Raw genomic sequence first — 13,717 nt, 5'->3', positions numbered from 1 at the left:
CCGGACTCCAAAAAACCTCAGGAAATTTTTACTTTTACCAAATGTATTTTACACACACGTTCGTGTATACATGTTCGTGACACGACACATTGACACCACAATGAGATTGCATGAATAGATCTGTCCTTACTCCACCCCCTCAGATGGCCTTCTGCGTATATTTCTGTTTTATCCAGACAATCCCTATTTAACGACAAAAGTATCAAAAGGTGAAATCGGGGTTTAAGCCGTGCTAAGTTCCTCTTGTCCTGGAATTTTCGCTGTATTTGTGATTCTGGATAAGGCTTTTTTATCCTGATTCTCGGGTGTTGTTCTTATCCGTCGGGAGGGGGGAGAGACCCTTAGCCTAGGCTATCTAAAGCCCTTCTGGATCTACAGAGGCAACATGAGCGAGACTCAGACCGATTCTTCTGCACCGAATAGGTCTGAATGAACATCTCTTCAGACTCCAAGGATCTACCTACCCAAAATATTTCTCCAACCAGAAAAAACATGAGTGATTACTGCTTAAAAGTATTGAGAGTCCGAAGTCTAGGCTTTCAGGAGTTCTCGGGAAATCTAGTCACCCTTTTGTCATATTGCCATTATGCTCTGTTCTCTTTCAACATCGGTAACTTGTCCTTCAGTTCTGATCTAGCTTCTTTACTGCATCTTTAGTTCTAATTAAGTGCTGAAATCAGAGGGGAAGTCAGTTCTTGATAAACTGTTGGTGTGAGACAGAGATATTGGCTTGCATTTAAGTACAAACTTTGATAGCTAAGTTTTGTTTCTTCGTGTAGCTCAAAAATGAGTACCAAAAGCTCTTCTCCAAGTCTATCCTGGTTCTCCTTTTTACTTCTTTGCTCTCATTCACCTACTTCCTCACTCAATGCTCATAACTTTCGGACAGATTCTTCGAGGATGGCATTGAGCAGTTTCTCTTCTCACAATTGAGTACCACAAGGTGGTGTACTTTATATGCACGAACGTGCAGACCACGTTACGTTCTTCACGTGTATTTCCCAAGCGGCGGTAAGAGAATTCGAAACACTCAGCTTCAAAGAGAGGCATCCGAGGATTTACGCTCACAAGCTGAAACAGGCCGAAACAAAGTTAAAAATCTCTCTTGAACCCTTATCGTAATTACTTACATTATAACGTAACTTTAAAAAAAATTACAGCTGATTTTTGTAAATTATTTTTTTTTAATTTATTTAATACTCATTAATATTTATAAGGTGCTATAATTATTATTTTATTAATAGCTATAAAACTTATTTTTTTATTCGTTTAATAGAGTAATAAAAAAAAAGCCAACCTCCCTGTAGATAATTACAGAAATAAACTTCAACTCCTAACATGGTGTTCCTTAAACGTAAATTAAAAAGTAAAAAACCTGCTATGGAATAAAGTAATAGGTGTGTGTGATAGTGTGTGTGATGATACACCGGAGGAATGTTGTGGTGAGTGAAGTCTCCGGTAGGTACAAGGTGGTACCTCACTGGAGAGTTCACTCCTTCCGAATTCTCGGGCAGGATTTGAATTTTCACAGGAATTAGAAGGCTCCAAAATGGGAAAAACTGGTTTTTACATTTGAGTCTGCGTGCTTGTCAGGAAGTAATGCCTCAACCACGACTCGGGAACAGAAGATAACAGTACTCTAAATTGAAATTTGATTTCGATGTTTTAACCAACTTTAACCAGCCTTACAATCTGATTCGCAAACATGGTTTGAATTTAAATCAATAAACCCCCAGACAGCGCCAATAGCGGATTCCATCCGACTTTGATTTGTTCGGTTAAGATTGGCATTATGTTTAGAAAAAGAGGCGAGGGGGACATACATTCTTGTAAAAGGAGAGTTTACCCTTCTATTTGGCTTATCAATTTAGAAGGCTTATCTATTATCATGAGTTCTAACAATTTCAATGCACGCAGTAAACATGGTTAGGCTGAAACTCGCACAAAGGCTGGGGTCAATTTAGCCAAATGGCAGCTAACTGAAGAAATCACTTCAGGGTGAAACAGAAATTTAGTTTGACACTCATCTGGCGTTACAGTAGTAAAGGTGCCGAGATATACAGTAATCATGGCCTGATATATCCAAGTCTTATTCTGCCCCCTCCTTAGTCAGATATTAATAACAGAGAAAGGAAAGGAATTAGTTTAGAGATTAATGAGGAGATCCTGGTTTGGAGCCCAACTGCCACTGGAAGTTTTCCCCGCTCTCTGCGACGAGAACTGTCCAGTATGCAGCAGTTTAGTGTCCGGAATGGTCTGGACTCTAGTGAACTGTCTCACGACTTTCTGCGGATGTGGGTAAGAATTCCAGGATTATGAGGTTATGCCTACGGATTCTCTTGAAGGAAAAGAGTTGATGTCGTTTTCTTTGTCTGATGAAGTAAATGGTTATGGTGGTAGTCAGAGTGGGATAGTCAATCAGTGTCTATTTCCGTCATGGGTAAGTCGTCTGATATGACCGGATGGGGTGATGTTGCTTAGATGTTGAGCAAAGAGAGTCAGTCAGTTTGACTTATTTTACGTACCCAAGACCCGCCATCTCGTCTAAGAGAATAAAACATGTGTTTTGAGGCCAGTAGCCTGACCTGTTGTTACCCAGTGATGTGCGGTTAGTGGTCGGGTTTAAGACATTGTCCTCGTATTCTTGTGTCCTCAAGAATTTGTAAGAGCTTTTTCATCTGTCCTGCGAGTCTATTGGAGATCAGTTTGTCGGTACAGCATCCTGCCCATCGCAATGACCGCTCATTGATCAGAGCTGAGTATGAAATGGTCAGTTATACTACTGCCTTGCATTCCTCTTTCTGTCGGAGTGGGTAGATGTTCCATTTCAGAGGTCTGTGTACAGAGTTGATCACGGTGAGTTCTGTTTCGTCAATAACAGAAATGGTTTTGAAACAGGTTAAGTGAGAATACATTACGGATTGTAATTACTGACATTTAAATGCATAGTGCATTCAGACAGTGCATGTCTCTAACAGGCCATTCTAGGAATGTACTGATTTATCTGTTGTATAATACATGCAAAAATTCTACCTATATTGCAAATATTCTGAAGTCTTCGCCTGAACGCGTAAAATGATTTTTTCATAACCTGTGCCCAGTTGAGACATAACGAATCTAGAGAAAATCTGGGGCAGACTTCTGGATTCGAACCCAGTATCTTGCATTTCCTCAGCTAAACCTTCTTTCTATTTCCATTTTCTTCCTTAATACTTCAACACTTTCTGCACCAATCAGCTGTCGTTACAAAGTTATGCTAAAGATCGGATTACTAATCACTAGCGAACTTGGAACATAAGTGGTGAACATATCTTGTGAATTCTTGGTTATTCCATTACGCGAGCCTAATAGCAATGCAACTTGCAAGATGTACTTGCGATGCACATAAATTCCAAAGTAAGTTCTTGTTCAGGCGGTGTACACCATCAGTTCCACGAATTCTATAACATCTGCTCAGTTTTATGTACTGTTTGCCAATTTTTATTACTTGAGCTGGGGAGCCATTGTTCTTAGTCAGTGCACATGTTCCATAAATATGGCCGTTAAGACAATGATAGGTCGGCTGTGATTTGGTTTAAGACTGTTGGCGCTTCACATTCCTCCACCGGAAGACAACAGAACATTTCCTCTTTAATTTACCTCTAAACAGAATCCGTCCATTTAGGGTATCCGAATCACGTGGACATGTCACCTGTGGTCTTCATTCTGATGCATTTTTGTTTACAAAATGTCCTCTATCATCATGCTCCGGATGTTTACCTGGTGCAAACACTGAGACACTACTTCCTTTCATTTCCTTAAAATTCAAACACCATCAATATTCTCCAACCCTACTTAATAGATGTGAATCTTAAAATTATTTTGTAGTTTGTAAAATCGTAAATTAGACTAGAAATAATAACTCACGAAGAACTTCTTATTAGTTATATAGAAAAATTAGTAAAAATAATTTAGAGAACTATGTGTGTGTAATGTGCTAAGGGAGTTCCCGGATCCTGGGATCTAGTTTCGAGAAAAATTTAAGAAAATTAGAAAATCGTCCCAGGAATTAAACACAGCCATCTGCATTACTTTATCTGATGACGATCCGCAGCCATACTACCCACAATTACAGACCCACATCAGCGTCACAAAGAACCCACAGAAATGGCAGCGTATCACGTCGACTCTCCGGCGGGGATCCTGTTCTTCTGTCTTCTTCAACAGCAATCCTCTTCCTTGAGACAGTCCTTGTAACCTTCATTCTTTTTTCATCATCATGCCACGGATGTTGACCTGGTGCGAACAAAGTAAGTAAGAAATCTTCGACCGACCAGCAATGGACCAAAAGTGCAACCTATCGTCCGACCTGACCGTACCCAAGAATACGAAGACCATAATTAAAAAAGCGATAAACTACTGAGGACACGGGCTAGAGCCGTGGGATTCAGCCACCACTGTGCGAACTGTTCAGGCATTCCCTTCCAAATTAGCTTCCGTTACAACGTCTACTCAGGAAAAGTCTTCTCTATTTCATCCAGTGCAAATTGACTTCCAGAATAGCTGCTAGGAGTATATTGTATTATACTGCTCCTTTACTAAACGTAAGTAACATTTAGTAACAAGTCCCAGTTTGAAAAAAACCTTGAGAAGGGAAATATAAGGTGAATATTCAGTCCACATTCTTTTTCTTTTAAAATTAAAAAAAAAATGGATTTTAAATGTTTAAAAATGACGAAAATTACATTGGAGCAGATCATCTAGACCACATTAGGTACTATGTGAAATGTGACTCTGTAGTAATTTAAGAAAGAAATGTTCGTAAATATAAATAAAGAATTGTTGATTTGTTTCGTTTAAGCGGTTGGACAGGAGCGGTATGTCTGTCCATCTGTACGACAATTAAGACAATTGGACAAAGCGACTTGCCGACATTCGGATCCCACGCACAAGGACGTCCTTATACGAATGAAACCCACCACACGCACAGCTGGTCACACGTCACTGCATGCGAACTGTTCATGGCACTCTGTACATCATACACGATGATTATAATTCAGTTAAAACTGGTAGCAGCGCTACTGATAACAGTTTGTGAAAAGCTTCAGCTGAAAACTACAAACCCAAGTCTGGCTTATTATTAATGCAGAACCCGTTTTTAAAGTAACGCACCCACCAGAAACCTTTGTCTCTCTCATTCTCTGGAGGCTGCTGCAGAAGGACGGGCTTCGTCCTCCACATCTGAGAACGTCACTGCTGTCCTCCGACAGTCATCAGTTTGCTTCAACATCTTCAAGCACCTTTTTCTCCACCCACGACCCACTTTTTAGACCTTTTCTTCCAGTCACCCTTCAGAATTGCTGTCTGACGCTTCTTCAGGTGAATGGAGTTATATCCTGAGATAATGAGCGATATAAACACCATCACTCGGAATCAATCTGTGGCGAACTGTTTCTTACTACACTCTCAAGACTCGTAATAAGCAATCGATTGATTGGTATTTATTTTTTATTCTCAACTAATACTCTTTACCTCCAAAATGACAGCGGAGAGAATGTGAGACTCTGCCTCAGAACTGGCACAGAAGTACTTTTTGGAGCCTACTTCAATGATTACGATGAAAGTTTTTGATGTACGTTGATGCAATCTAAATTCAGAGTTTGGGGAAAATCGTCGCGGTCAGTTGAGCCAGTAACTCCATTTTAGGAAGTTAGTCTTGTAGCTACTCCAGGTTAAGGAGTCCTCTTTAACCTCGCCATTGTGGCTCATATTTAATCCTTCTCTTAGTAGACTACAAGGAGTAGGACCGTATTTAATGCTGAAATGGCACATTTCAGGAATGCGTCCCTCCTACATTATCTTTCTAGAAAAATATTAACAAGTGTAGGTGGTACCAGTCGATAGTATTTTATAGATAATCGATGCAGTACTTTTCGATAAAATGTCAACTTTAAAAATGAAGGAGGGAAAGAAAAACTGGGACTTTCGACTGGCAGATTTCCTTCGTCTTGCTACTGAAGGTCCCGCAGGAATATTCAAACCAAATCTAAAGTTCAAAACGGTTCCAAAATACGGCTTTACTGGACCTTCGAGGAACTAAAGTTGGAAACCAACATTGTGAGCAATCACCACGTCCGTAGAAAACCATTGCGGACACTTCCGAGTAAAGTGTTCCATTTAGTTTGATTGAGAGATTTCGATTCCCAACTATCTAGTGAGGCCCTGTCCCAATATAAGGCTTCACCAGTCTAGTAACATCCCCATTGTGCTGGAATTCCTCGCATTATTCTCGCTGGGCATTCCTGGCGTATCTGGCTAATAAGCCAAACTTTTATATTGCTAGGCTCACATCTAGTCTATGTTGTTAATTCTGGCTGAAATCGCATATCTCAGCGAGATAATGGAGCTTTTATTGGGTATAATGTAAATAATAGAAAGTGCAGGAGGAGGGGGAGGGGGTAACGGAGGGGAACATTACCGCTGCAAGGCTGCTACCAGTGGCAGTTAAAGCAATTATTACTAGACCTGCTGTGGTCGGTTAATCTGTGAGGCGCCGTCTTTATGTTCGTGTGGGTATGCTTTATTACACGCGACCAGGAAGCCGTAATAAAAAGAAATACCACGGCTCTGGCGGCACCGCATTCCTCTGGCTCGCCCCTCGCCATCTCCACCTTAAATCTATACAACTTCTTGTAACAATCATAAAATAGCCAACTGCAACCAAACCTTCTTAGGGCGATAAAGAAGGAAGACCTAGAATAGCTTCTTATTTCTGACGCTAGTACATAATGTCAGAATGAAGATTGGTCTGCAGACCTGCCAGAGGTTTCCTTCTTCTTGTTGGGTAATTAATTCATTGCAACGTTAATCGTCGCCGTTCATCACTTTTCTATCCTTTCTAATTTTAGTTCTTATCCCGCTTTCGTTACGTCTTACCAAAACTTCAGAGAGCCTACAGAATCAAACGATCCTGTCCAGTTTCTAAAGCAACTTAAGTTTAAGTTTCCCTTACTTCCTCACAAGCTTCGTAGGAGAAAGTGCCATCTCGTTCAGATTTTTGGAGACTCATCACTTAAAGAGGATGAGCGGGTAATCAGGAGGAAACCCCTGGACAGGAAGTATTCTCAGATATTCTCTAATCTTCATACCAATACCGTATCCGCTCGCAATTGCAACATTGACTTTTACTTGGTTAATTCTTACACCTATATTATTTTTCGGAACATTGCTACAATCTAATCGTAACGTGTCTCTTCTGAACTTCTTCAAATGTTCACTTTGAGTACTTCTTCAATTGAGACTTTCAGAGTCATAGTAGAGATGAGACTGTGGATGGCACTTCGGAAAGAAGTACCCCTCCCCAACCGAACTCCTCCAGAATTATTTTCCCTGGACAAACGTTTCAGATAGAAGTTTTACTTCGCCAATCATTAAACATATATGTTTTACGTCCCTTTATTTAGTTAAAATCAATGCATTGTTGCGTTAAGACGAGGATAGTATGGAATATGTCGTCAGCACACTCAGAGTGAAGAAGTTACCCAGTGGTAACAACAGAACAAAACTTCACTTCTAGTGGCACTTTTAAGTCTTCGGTCGAGGTAAAGCCAAAGTAGATGGATTACGCTGGAATTCGATTGTAAAACACAGGAAATGTAAACATATATATATATTTTCAATCAATTTTGCAAGTCAGTTTTGCGGGAAAATCCCAATTAGTTCGAAACATCTGTTTCGAGAGGACAAGAAACGGCCCTACGTCCTGGGAGAGGGATGGACGGATTTGGCTGGAAGTTTGGCACCATCTGTACCCAGAAGTCCCTCTCCAAACTGTCAGTTCTAACAAAATAGAAAGAATGTGAGGGAGCTCCAACTAGAGGGTGCCTCCAATAATCTTGAGTCCTAGTGGCATAGGCTCCCTCGCCGAATCTATTCTTAACTTATTTCCATTATTTAGATTAGAGGATTATGTTTATAATGCGAACTACCGATGGATTCACGTTTCTATTCGGGTAGTTAAGGTTGGTTAAGATGATGCTGGTTCAGTCTACCCAGACAAAGTAACCACACTACTCTAGTGAGTATAACCTAATCATTTAGAACCTCAATGGACCATAATGGAGATGCGAGTTTGGCCATTCAGTTTAGCTTTACTTTTATTTCTTCAATGTTTGCGTTTTCTTTGTTCCGTTCTCTTTTGTAAATAGCTCAAGTTCGGTGGGTTATTTTAGTGATTTGTGTAGCTCGGTAGCTGGCTCCTGAGGCGAAGTGCAGAAGGCGCCGCACGCACAGCTTCACACCCGGCTACTGGGCTCCAAATGGGGACCAACAAATTGAGGTATAAAAAAGTAGGGTCGTGAAGGGTCGCATGTTATGTTTTTATAAAAGATGATTTGCAATTCCGAATGAAAAGTTTTTATGTGAACTGCTTGCGACCGGCCCTTTAGTTAATGATAGCGGACAGCCTGGTGCGTCACCGTGGCTACCTGTCTGGGACATTAACTGCCGTGTATGTGTGTATGTGGAGATATTAAGGGTGTGTTAGTTACATAAAGGTCCATCGTCCAGAGCCGTCTGTCTGTACGAAGACAGTGTATCTTCCTGGCCACACTGATTACAGGGCGCTGTTCCACTGCCAAGATACCAGCATCCACCAGCATCAGCTCCCTCTTACATACACACGGCCGAGCGCCGAGTGTCTCTGCTCATTACTGGCGCCCCTTCACGTCTCCGTTAGATCTTGTGTCTCTTCTGCTACTTTTATGGAATCTCATGTCTTGGTAAAAATAAAAATAAAACGGATATGCGCGTGCGTTCGTCTTGGTGGATGCACTCTCGTTCTGTTCCTGGGCCATTATTAGCCAATCATTTTCTTAGATCGGCAGTTCAACAATTCGCTCAATTTGGAGTTCAGCCCAACCTTTCTACCCACAATTTGCCTTCCTCCCATCCACATAAAGATAGTACTTATGGACCAATTTACACTGTTTTCCATTCATCAGAAATGATATTAAACAGATCTAGTGTTTTTGTGTACATTATTGAATAATTTGTATATTATCAGTGGACGTTTCGATCTTTATTCGTTCAATCTTAAGCAACAGAATAAATTTTTAACAATACTTAATCTTTTTTAAAGATACATATAAACTGAAACTTATAGAATAGAATAATTATTTATTTCAATAAAAATATGTGTATAAAAAAAATAAATAAATGAAGTGTAATGTACGAAACATTGTAACCTTCATAACAGTGTTAATCTTAGTAAGGTTAAGATGAGCAGGATAAGAATGCAGGAAAAAAAAAAAGGATAGGAAAAACCTGCACCTAAACGGAAACTTAAGTTTATAAAAAATTAAATGACGAAATATTAAAATTAAAAACCCAAAACTGAAAATTATCTTCTTTTATTTAAATCTTTATTTATTGACAATTTCCATGAATTTGGAAAATGTTAATAAATTTACAGATTAAATAATTTGTAGAATTGTTTGAATTGTTATTGTTTCCAGTCATTATTAACTGCCACTCTTTCATTATCCACAGTTCCCCGGGGAAAGTGGCTGATTTTGGAGAACAAGCATGGGATATTATTTACTTTACGTCAGGCTAAGTATGTCCAACTCCAAAGAAGCAAGGTACTTACTTTCAATGCTTGGAAAGTCAGAGGTTAAAGTTCCATCTGAAGTTAGCTGGCGATCTCTCTCAAGTAGGTCTAGACAACAGCAACTGCATCCATCCCAGTAGCTGACCCAGTTTAGCTAGTTTCCTTCCTGTCAGTTTCCCTAAATCCTAGTTTAAAGAGCCCAGATTACTCAATCATTGCCCTAGAAATCCCGATGAATCGGCACAATGAACTAAATACAGTTTTACTGCCAGCAATTCTGACAAACTGAAGTTTTTTCCAGAAGCCACGAGTTTCACCAACATTTTCACCTCATTTTTCCATCTTTAATTTCATGATTACTTCCTGGCGCAGAGCAATATTGTAACAGTGCTGATTGAAGTGTCCACCTGAATCAATCCTTTTCAAGGTGTCAGAAAAAATGGGATTCACCAAATTTATTATCCTCAAAAACTTAATTCGCAGAAGGTTAACTTTCGATATTAAAACTGTCCGGTAGGACAGTTGTATAGGGGTTGATCGTCAAAAAATGCACGAAAAAGCGTAACGTTGAAAAACACCCAAACTTTGGCAATTTTTTTTCTCTTTTTCTATAACAGATAAAATTCCCAAATTTTCTTTAAAATATAGAGCAAATCCTCCTTTGCAACAACCAAGATCTGATAGATTTTGAGAAAAAAGTTGCTGAAAATGAGCAAAAACATCCATTTTCAGAAAATGTTCTTGCTCTTGTTTCCATTTTTGTAAACAACGTAGCGCCTAAACGCGCGAACCGATTTTTATGAATAAAGTGTCATTCGATTTGGAATTTTATGCAGATGTGCCTTTTCGGGGTCTCGACGCTGTACGTCAAATGGGAGAGGAGTTAGTCCCGTGTATGTAAGACCCCCTCCAAAATTACTACTACTAATAACTCTGTAAATCTTGGCCCGATTTTGATGAAATTTGGCAGGATGAAAAGGTTAGGGCTCCCCTACGTATTAAAACGACAATCTGCTCTTATACCTACTAAGGGGAAGTTTTGCAATCGTGAACCTTTTGTTTAGGAGCTGCTTTGGCATGTCAAAGTTAAGCTTATCACTTTGATTGGTAACTATTTCCAAGTTCTGGGGAAGCTGTAACATGACGCTCTCTTCAGTACAATCATTCCATTACAATGATCATACATAATATTGAAGTGAACTGCAACAATTCTTCAATGTAGCCCAAACTCTAATCTTATAAATGATTTATTTACGCAAACTGCGGCGGCCAGAGAAAGGCGGTTGCCAGATTTATAAAAATTTAATATATACCTACTTATTAATTGTATACCTTGTTTGATATTATTAAAGAATAATCCTTAAAGTTATAGCTGTGATAGAAATGTGTCAGGTAATTAAAATGCCTTCCCCTTCTTAATTAAACCTTTTAATTACAGTTAGCAAGAACTGTGTCTGTCAGTTGGTTACAGAGAGATTGATGTGGCTTACTACGACTACATTCCGTTCGGACTTTTTTTTTAACTAAATAATAAAAAACTGATTTTTTACTTTAATTTTGTTTTTTTTTTCCAGTTTGACCAACAATCTTGCAACACATGTACTATATCCGGTAAAGGCGACTCTGCAGATGTACAAGATACCATCTATGACTTCTAACACCTCTTTGTTTCACAAATAACGTCTCCCATTTTCACACAGACTTCATTTCCTCTGGTGGAAAATAGTAAATAGTGTTTACGAGAACACTCAACGAACTACCAAAATAACTAAAAATCTTGTCTTTACGTTAATCTTAAACTAGTTTTTTTCATTATAAAGTTTCTTTTATTGTAATCAAATATTCTAAACCTAATTATTAACCATATAATTAAAAATAGCTTTAGAATTAAACCTTTTTGAATGGATCAATTTAATATGTACTGTAGTTAATGGTTAAGACTGGAACATTTTAAGGCTAGTTCTAAGTTCTAAGGTTGTAGAAAAAAAATACAATATTTGATCCATTTAGTGAAGAAGAAATGGGATACTGAAATTTACAGATTGATTATGACTCTCAGATTGTTGCGAGATATCGGTTCGTAATCTTTAGAGCCAATGTCAACGCGGTCGTCCAATTCTATTCTTGCCCAACACCGCACACAACAGAAATCGGCTTGGAAAGCGGTTATCCACCATCCACTCCGCACGACCGAACCATTTGATATGGCGAACCATTATAAATTGGGTTATAAGGTTTTACTTACTCCGGATTTTCCAGGTATCAAGTTACTGTCCCAGATATTGCTAAACTAAGTACTACTTCCATTACGGGGCGGGTGTAGGACTAGTAGTTATGAGCTTGGCTTTTGAAATGCGAGATCCCCAGTATGAATCCCTCGTATAGTTACTTTTTATTTATTAGAAAAAGTTATTTATAAAGTACATGCTTCCTCCTCGCCTACGACATCTAATCGGTAGTTGGACGTTAAGTCCTATGTGCAAAAATGGGCGATTACTTAACTTGATTATTCTCCTTATATAATAAAAAACATAATTGATATTAAGTTAGTGAAGTGTGCAGCAGGCTAGAATAAAATGTTTGCCTCCATATTTCAGGATGGTAAACTCTATTTCGGAGTGTGGACTTTCGAATTTGACGATGCTTAAGCAGTAAATTAGTCAGTTAGCATGAAGAAACACTGTGACGTCCTGAACAGCTGGTTGTCATCGAGAGTACATCTATGACTGCAAGGTAGAGGAATCATTGGACTGACACATGGTAAGGTTTTCGATTCTGTGAACTGCACCATAATCAGGAAATGTGATCGAGAGTCGCGCCTTTATGAATGATGAATATCAATGTGAGTGAGGCTATGCGGTGATTGCGAATTGCTACTTGTTTCAGTAATGAGGCTAGATTGCAGTGGAGCGCTATCCTAATGGTGGCTACGCCCGCTAGACGATGCAGCCCCACAATGGATTCACGTTCCAACCAACACTCTTGGCAAGAAAATTGGAACAATTGGACAGCTTCCTCTTCGCCCTGCCACTAAGAAGCTGTTCCACCGCTGGCTGGATTTCTAATAATCTGTTCTATTTTCTTAAATAGACCCGATGAAGTGTTCTTTCTTATACACTGACAGTGGGCAACAGCTGCGTCCTTAAAGTTGATCTTAATCAGCACTAGCCGACATAATATTTTCTTAATTTCATCTAGAAACAACAACAGCTACATAACAAACCTAGATCTACACAGAACATACCTCGTTTCCTACCAGATACTACTCGACATAAATACTCTTAGTGGCTCCAAAATGTTCGTAGTTCTAAATGATTCGCAGTAACGTTTTATAATTGTGCCTCTTTAATTGGTGAATCGATCTATGACTTCATTTGTTTTAAAGAATCTGCTGCTTAGGCTATTAACACAATATAATGTGAATGTCATTGAGGATATGTTGGAGCAAACGGCCAAAAGAAGTGACGCAACAAGAGTCACAGAGAGACCCGCATAGTCACACAAGTGTGACGTCTACATTGTGATGGAATAATATTTATAACAGTGTGTGACAAATAATATTCATTAGTGTATTATTTAATAAATTCTTATCTGGTAAATAACAGTGCAAACACGTCGCTTCTGTTTACACTAAATTACTATCATGACGTAGACATGGACTGTGAACTCGTGAGGTGGTTCCAAGTGGACGGTCGCCCCGGCGGCCCAATCGCCGAACCGCTCATTCAAACCATCGTTGAGGAAGTGTCGGCCTTTTTGTTCATGTTTGACCAACTAAGCGACCGATCAGGTGTAATTAGGCCAATTAGGACAATATTTTAAGGCACCCTTTCTTGTGGAAGATGAACTTCATCCTGAAGGAAGAGTAGGAGTCTGAGAGAGTTGGTTTCGGTCTATCTCTCCCTCCAGCTATCATTTGCCAAATATTCATCAAGTTTATCTCCTTTCAAAAGAAAACATGGAATTCATGTTTGTAGTGGGACAGTTTGTAGAAATTCAGAACTGATCTACTCAATGATACTTACAGCAAACAGTGGAGGACATTTAGGTTGTTGCATCCCCGGATTACAATACTAAGCCGAACTTTGGGAAATGCCAAATAAAGGTCTAGAATCTGCAGAATGGCAG

Source organism: Rhodnius prolixus, unplaced genomic scaffold (genome assembly GCF_049639745.1).
Source record: "Rhodnius prolixus isolate KJV_2025 unplaced genomic scaffold, Rpr scaffold_13, whole genome shotgun sequence".
In the NCBI taxonomy this organism is placed as follows: Eukaryota; Metazoa; Arthropoda; class Insecta; order Hemiptera; family Reduviidae; genus Rhodnius; species Rhodnius prolixus.
Note: the sequence above shows the minus strand (reverse complement) of the source record.